The sequence below is a fragment of the Chrysochloris asiatica genome, unplaced genomic scaffold, assembly GCF_000296735.1.
Source record: "Chrysochloris asiatica unplaced genomic scaffold, ChrAsi1.0 scaffold00207, whole genome shotgun sequence".
Classification (NCBI taxonomy): domain Eukaryota; kingdom Metazoa; phylum Chordata; class Mammalia; order Afrosoricida; family Chrysochloridae; genus Chrysochloris; species Chrysochloris asiatica.
The window spans coordinates 159,626-167,660 of NW_006408725.1; positions in this window are offsets into that span (position 1 = coordinate 159,626).

The following is an 8,035-nucleotide window of genomic DNA, read 5'->3' on the forward strand; positions in this document are numbered from 1 at the left end:
TTTATCTTGAAGTACAATGCTGTCTGTGATAAGATAATATCCATATGCCAACATGAAAGATCAATTAATACCTTTATTATTCAAATTAATGTACCACAATTCAAACCAGTGATGATGAAATTTAAGAATTCTACCAACTTCTTCAGTCTGAATTTGATCAAACATGTAATCAAAGTACATTGAAAATTACTGGTAATTGGAATGAGTAAGTTGGAAACCAAGAGTAAGGATCAATAGTTGGAAAACATGGCCTTAATGATAGAAATGATGCTGGAGATCACATGACAGAATTTTGCAAGACCAACAACTTATTCATCGCAAATTCTTTTTTCCAACAATATAAAAGGTGACTATATACATGGACCTTTCCAGATGGAATACACAGGAATCAAACTGATTCTGTGAGAAGAGACCATGGAGAAGCTCAATATAATCAACAAAAACAAGGTAAGGGCAGATAGTGGAACAGACCATCAATTACTCATATGTAAGTTCAGGTTGAAGCTGAACAAAATTAAAATAAATCCACAAGAATCAAAATATGATCTTGATTATATCCAATCTGACTTTAGAGACCATCTCAACAACAGATTTGATGCATTAGACACTAATTAGAGAAGATCAGAAGAACATTATACATGAATAAAGCAAAAGATATTAAAAAGACAGGAAAGAAAGAAAAGAGAAAAATGGATGTCAGAAGAGACTCTGAGACTTGCTTTTGAGCATAGAGAAGCTAGATGACATGGAATAAATGAGAAAGTAAAAGAGCTGAACAGGAGATTTCAAAAGGCAGCAAGAGAAGACAAAATAAAGTATTATAATGAAATATGCAAAGACCTGGAGTTTGAAAACAAAGGGAAGAAAATGCTCAGCATTTCTCAAGCTGAAAGAACTGAAGAAAAAATTCAGGTCTCGAGTTGCAATATTGAAGGATTCTATGAGAAAAATATTAAAATAATGCAGAGTGCATAAAAAGAAGATGGAAGGAACACACAGAGTCAATATACCAAAAAGAAATGGTCAAGATTCAGTCATTTCAAGAGGTAGCATATGATGAAGAACCAATGGTACAGAAGGAAGACGGTCCAAGGTGCACTGAAGTTATTGGTGAAAACGAAGGTCTAGTGAATATATCAACAAACTGATGCAGCCCTGGAGGTGCTCACTCATCTATGCCAAGAAATTTGGAAGAAAGCTACCTAGCCAACCAATTGGAAAAGGTCATTTGTGCTTATTCTAAAGAGAGGCAATGCAACAGAATGCAGAAAATCATTGAATTTCCATCTTCCTATGCTGTTTTAGTCCGGAAACTCTGCTTAAACCTGTCCACCATGGTAGACTCTGCTGATATTTAAAATACCGGTGACATGACTCCAGCATCACAGCAAAACACAAGCCACAGTCCAAGTCCACTATAGTACAATTAACTAACAGACAAGTGCAGTAACTCATCTATGCCAAGAAATTTGGAAAACCATTACCTGGCCAAATGATTGGAAGAGATCCATATTTGTGCCCATTCCAAAGAGAGATGACTCAGTGGAATGTGGAAATCAATGAATAATATCATTAATATCACATGCAAGTAAAATTTTGTTGAAGGTAATAAAAAAATGGCTGCAACAGCACATTGACAAGGACCTGTCAGAAATTCAAGCTGGATTCAGAAGAGAATGTGGAACTGGGGATATCATTGCAGACATCAGATGGATCTTGGCTGAAAGCAGAGAATTGACTATGCAAAGGCTTTTGACTGGATCATAGCAAGCTAGGGAACACATTGTGGAGAATGGGTATTTCAGAACACTTAGTTGTGGTCATGAGGAACCTGTATATAGACCAAGAGGCAATTGTTAGAACAGAACAAAAAAATATCGAATGGCTTAAAATCAGGCAAGGTGTACACTAGGTTTGTATTCTTTTACCCTACTTATTCAGTCTGTATGCTGAGTAAATAATCCAAAAATCTGGATTATTTGATGAAGAATGTGGCATCAGATTGGCGGAATACTCATTAACAACCTGCTAATGCAGATGATACAACCTTGCTTTCTGAAAGCAAAGAACTTAAAATATTTACTGATGATGATCAAAAACAGTAACCTTCAATATGGGTTGCACTTCAATGTAATTAAACAAAAGTACTCAAAGCTGGACCAACAAATAACATTGTGAGTTTTCATTTATGGGAGAAAAGATTGAAGTTGACAAAGACTTCATTTTGTTTGGATCCACAATCCACATTCATGGAAACAGTAGTCAAGAAATCTTAAGACATACTGCATTAGGCAAATATGCTGCACAAGACCTCTTTAAAGTATTCAAAGACTACTTAGTCTTCAAAGTGTTCAAGACTAAGGTGAGCCTGACCCAAACCATGGTATTTTCAATAGCCTCATATTTACATGAAAGTTGGACAATGAATAAGGAAGACTGTAGAAGAATCAATGCATTTGAATTAAGGTGTTGGAGAAGAATAAGGAAGACTGTAGAAGAATTGATACATTTGATTATGGTGTTGGAGAAGCCTATTAAATATGCCATGGACTACCAGAAGAACATACAAATCTCTGTTGGAAGAAGTACAGCCAGATTGCGCTTTAGAAGCCAGGATGGCTAGACTTCGTATCTTATACTTTGGACATGTTATCAGGAAGGACCAGTCCCTGGAGAAGGACATCATGCTTGGTAAAATGAAGGGTCAGTGAAAAAAAGGAAGACCCCAATGACATGTGGCAGCAGCAATGGGCTCAAGCAAGCAACGATTATGAGGATGATATAGGTCCAGGCAGCATTTCATTCTGTTGTGCATTGAGTTGCTATGGTCAGATTGTACTTGACAGCATCTAATACCACCACCAACAGGCAATTGGCAATGTTCTAGATAGTGGCTGCTCTGATCTCCTAGGTCCTGGAGCAATGTAGAGCAAAGCCGCCTATCCCATCCCAGTTGGTCTGCAATGCCCCTGTAGCATGAATAAGAAATAAACCTTTGGTATTTAAAGTCAGAGATTTGAGGGCTATTTTATACCATAGCATAAACCAAATGAGTTGCTATCAAGTTGATTCCAACTCATGGTGACCTCGTATGTGTCAGCGTAGAACTATGCTAGGTTTTCCAATAGTTGATTTTTCAGAATTAGATCATCATGTCTTTCTTCTGAGGTACTTCTGGGTGGGTTAACCTTTAGTACCACCCAAGTACTCTATTTTGACTGATACAGTGTGTAATTAGAATTCTTGCAAACTATCACCCTACGAAGTAGCTATTGTTTTCTTGATTTGACTGATGTGAAGTCTTCAGGTCACAGAGTAAATAAACAGTAGAGACTATTTCAGACCACATCTGTCTGACGCAGTGCCTATCTATGCTCACTAAACTAGGATTGCTGTTATATGTGTTAAAGTTGACTTTTTGATGAGTGTCCTTACAAATGGATTCACAGAATTTATGAAATTCTGATTCTGCTATGCAGTGATGCCAATAAAAAAAATGTTATCCCATATATTTCTTGCATGATTTATTAATCTTGCATGATTATTAAATGTAGTTAATCCTGCATGATTAACTACATTTTACAGATGATCCAACTGCAGTACAGAATGATTAAGGAACTTGTCCTAAGTGGGATAGATATGATGTGTAGAGTCAGGTCTTAAACATAAGTTTCTGACTTCAAGTCCAGTGCCCTTTTTATGCCCACAGTGCTTTCAAAACACACTGTATTAATGCTTTTGTGCATACTGTTTGTCTCATGCTGTACATATATGGATATTATTGTTGGTAAGTGCTGTGGAATAGGTTCCAACTTATAACAACCCTGTATAGGGTTTCTGATGAGTGACTGGTGGGTTTAGACCACCAACCTTGTAGTTCAAACTGACCTTGGGGTCCAGTGCTTATCCCACATCAACATACCAGGACTCCATACATATATTAGTGGAGCAAAAAACAAAAATTTCATTCATCAAATACTTACTGAAAAGCTCTACATTCTAAACACCTTTCTTAAGCCAAACCCATTGATAAATTCTGGATTTAGTAGGCTAAGAGGAAAAGAAGACCGATTTCCAAGAAGTCTAGAGAGAGGAGTGAGGGCAGTGATGTGCTGGATCTAGCTTGTACCATCTCTTAATTCGGCACATCTCTTTCCATCTCTCAAATCAGTGACCTCATGGTAACTTGAACTAAAACATGTCAGGAGCATTTATTTACACCATGGAAATGGATAAATGCTACAATTCATAGTTTTTATGCCCTGAAGAACTAGGTATTAAATATTGACTAGCACACTGCCGATAGATGCTTGTGTGAGTGGTGGCTTTTGCCCTAGCCCTGGGTAGAGAAAAAGGAAATTGAATATGCTCTCTGGACTAGAGACAAAACTGCACTTCCATGCCTAATCTGGAAGGAAGTTTTGATATTTGTTAGAAGGCAAGACATAGAGAAAGCCATCCAGGGAAGAAATGAGTAACTCAATCCTTGATGTGGCCTCAAACGTACATTCTCCAGTGATGAATGCTTCAGCATAAGGGAAGAGTTAGCATCAAGAAGCAATGCCCCAGGAAGCAGAAACCAATCATTTTGCTTTAACAGCAAAAATCTCTAGCAGTGGTATTAGTACAGGGGTTGCGTCACATAGATTCTTTGGGCAGCAGTATGGTATTAGGCACCAAGATAAATTATGGGAACAGAATCTAAAACAATCCTGCAGTGAACTGGAAGGTGAAAGGGTGAGAAATAACATTTCCCACTCTTCAATTTAGTGACTCTGGCTTTCATCCCCACCCTTTCAATGGGAAGTTTGTCAGTGACCCTCAAGTTCCTAAAGTCAGCAGATAACTTCATTTCTCAGATTCATTGAACACAATGGATCAGCTTCCTCAAAATAGTCTCTTCCCTGGACTCCCTCATTTCACTCTCCTGGCTTTTTGCCTACATCTTGCCACATTTCAGTTCCCTCTGCTGGCTTATACTTTTCTCCTTCACCTTAACCTTTGGAGTTCTTAAGACTGCGTTGTAAGCTTTCTTTCCGTCTCATTGTATACTCTTTTCCTAAGCAATCTCATGTTTTCTCATGGCTTCATTAGCAATTGTACGACTAACAATTCTCAGATCTGTATCTACAACTTCCTAATTAGTAGCTCTGTTTAGATATCTCACAGAGGTTTCTACCTCAAGTCTAAAAAAACTTCCCTCCCAATCTTAATCTTCTCCAGTTTTGCCTAACTCAAAAAAACAGTAGCTTGTTAGTTTGTCATGCTGAAAACCTGAATCATACTTGACTCCTCTCTCATGCATCACCTCATCATTCTTCCTCCTCTATCCTACCCTTGACACAAAGTCCTGGCACCCATTTTTCAAAAAAAAACAAAACCTAGACAATTTACAAGCTTCTTAAACACCTCCCTCTACTTACTCCTGCCACCCTTTAATCCATTCACAACACAGGATTTTATAGAGCAATCTCTACAAGAGGCTAGTGCATTCTCCTGCTTTAAACCCTTCATTATTTCCCATCGCTTGTAGAATAAAGATTTTTAAAAATTGAAGTGAAATTCATGAAGAATACAATTTGTTGTTGTTGTTGTTAGGTGCCATCGAGTCTGTTTCGACTCATAGAGACTTTATGCACAACAGAATGAGACACTGCCTAGTACTGTACCATCCTCACAATCATTGTTGAACTTGAGCCCACTACTACTGCCACTGTGCCAATCCATCTCGTTGGGGGTCTTCCTCTTTTTCGCTGACCCTCCACTTTACCAAGAATGATGTCCTTCTCCAGAGACTGGTCCCTCCTGATAATATGTCCAGAGTATGAGAAACAAAGTCTGTCATCTGGCTTCTAATGAACATTCTGGCTGTACTTCTTCCAACACAGATTGGATTGTTCTTTGGCAGTCCATGGTACTTTTAATATATTCTCCTCCAACACCACAGCTCAAATGCATCAATTCTTCTAGTCTTTCTTGTCCACTGTCCAACTGTCACATGCATATGAGACTACTGAAAATACCATGACTTGGGTCAGGCGTACCTTAGTTCTCAAACTGACAGCTTTGCTCTTGAACACTTCAAAGTGGTCTTGTGCAGTAGATTTGCCTAATGCAATACGTCATTTGATTTCTTGACTTCTGTTTCCATGAGTGTTGATAGTGGATCTGAGTAAAATGAAGTCTTTGACAACTTCAATCTTTATTCCATTTATCATGATGCTATTTATTGGCTCAGAGGTGAGTTTTTTGTTTTCTTTACATTGAGGTATAATCCTTATTGAAGCTGTGGTCTTTGATCTTCATCAGTAAGTATTTTAAGTCCTCTTCATTTACAGCAAGGAAAGTTGTATCATCTGCATATTGCATGTTGTTAATGAGTTTTCCTCCAATCCCGATGCCATGTTATTCTTCATATAATTCAGTTTCTCAGATTATTTGCTCAGCATACATATTGAATAAGTAAGGTGAAAATACAACCCTGGTGCACACCTTTCCTGATTTTAAACCATTCAGTGTTCCCTTGTTCTGTTCAAGCAACTGCCTTTTGGTCAATGTACAGGTTCTCCGTGAGCACAATTAAGCATTTCGGAATATTCATTCTCTTCAATGTTGTCCATAACTTGTCATGATCCATACAATCGAAAGCCTTTGTGTAGTCAATAAAGCACAGATAAACATCTTTCTGGTATTCTTTGCTTTCATCCAAGATCCATCTCATGTCAGCAATGATATCCCTTATTCCACATCCTCTTCTGAATCTGGCTTGATACTCTGGAAGTTCTCTGTCAATGTATGGTTGCAGCTGTTTTTGAATTATCTTTTGCAAAAGTTTACTTGCATGTAATGTTAATGATATTTTTCAATGATTTCTACATTCCATTGTAATGGGCACAAACATGGATCTCTTCCAGTTAGTTGGCATAGGTGAGTGAGTGCTTCTAGTGCTGCATCAGTTTATTGAAAGATTTCAACACCAGCAATTTCAGTGTCTTGTTCTTTGCCAATGCCTTCAATGCACCTTGGACTTCTTCCTTCAGTACCATTGGGTCTTGGTTATATATTACGTCTTGAAATGGTTGAACATCTATCATTTCTTTTTGGTACAGTGACTCTGTGTATTCCTTCCATCTTCTTTTGATGCTTTCTGCATTATTCAATATTTAGTCCAGATAATTCTTCAATATTGAAATTCAAGGCTTGAATTTTTTCTTCAGTTCCCACAGCTTGAAAAATGCTGTGTGTGTTCTTCTCTTTTGGTTTTCTAACTCTAGGTTTTTGTACATATGTGACTTTGTCCTCTTGAGCTGCTTCTTGAAATTTTCTATTCAGCTCTTTGACCGCCTCAATTTTTTTCCATTTGCTTGAGCATCTCTATGCTGGGGAGCAAGTTTCAGAGTCTCTGCTGACATCCATTTTGTTTTTTTCTTTATTTTATTCTTAATGACCTTTTGCTTTCTGTATGATGTTCTTGATGTCTTCCCCAACTCTTCTGGTCTTCAGTCTTTAGTGTCTAATGCATCAAATCTGTTCTTGAGATGATCTCTAAATTCAGGTGGCATATGTTCAAGGTCATATTTTGGCTCTTATGGACTTGTTTTAATTTTATTCAGCTTTAGCCTGAACTTGAATATGAGCAATAGATGGTCTATTTACACCGTCTGCCCCTGCCTGGCCTTGTTTTGACTGATGATATGGAGACTTTCCATCATCCCTTTCCACAGATGTAGTCAATTTGACTTCTGTGTATTCCATCTGGTGAGGTCCATGTGTATAGTCCTCTTTTATGTTGTTTAAAAAAGTATTTGAAAAGAAGAATTCATTGGTCTTGAAAAAAATCTATCATATGATCCCTTGTTGTTGTTGTTGTTGTTAGGTGCCATCGAGTCAGTACTGACTCATAGTGACCTTATGCATAGTTGAATGAAACTCTGCCCGATCCTGGGCCAACCTCACTATTGTTGCCACACTTGAGTCCATTAATGCTGCCACTTGGCCAGTACATCTCGTTGGGGGTCTTCCTCTTTTTCTCTGA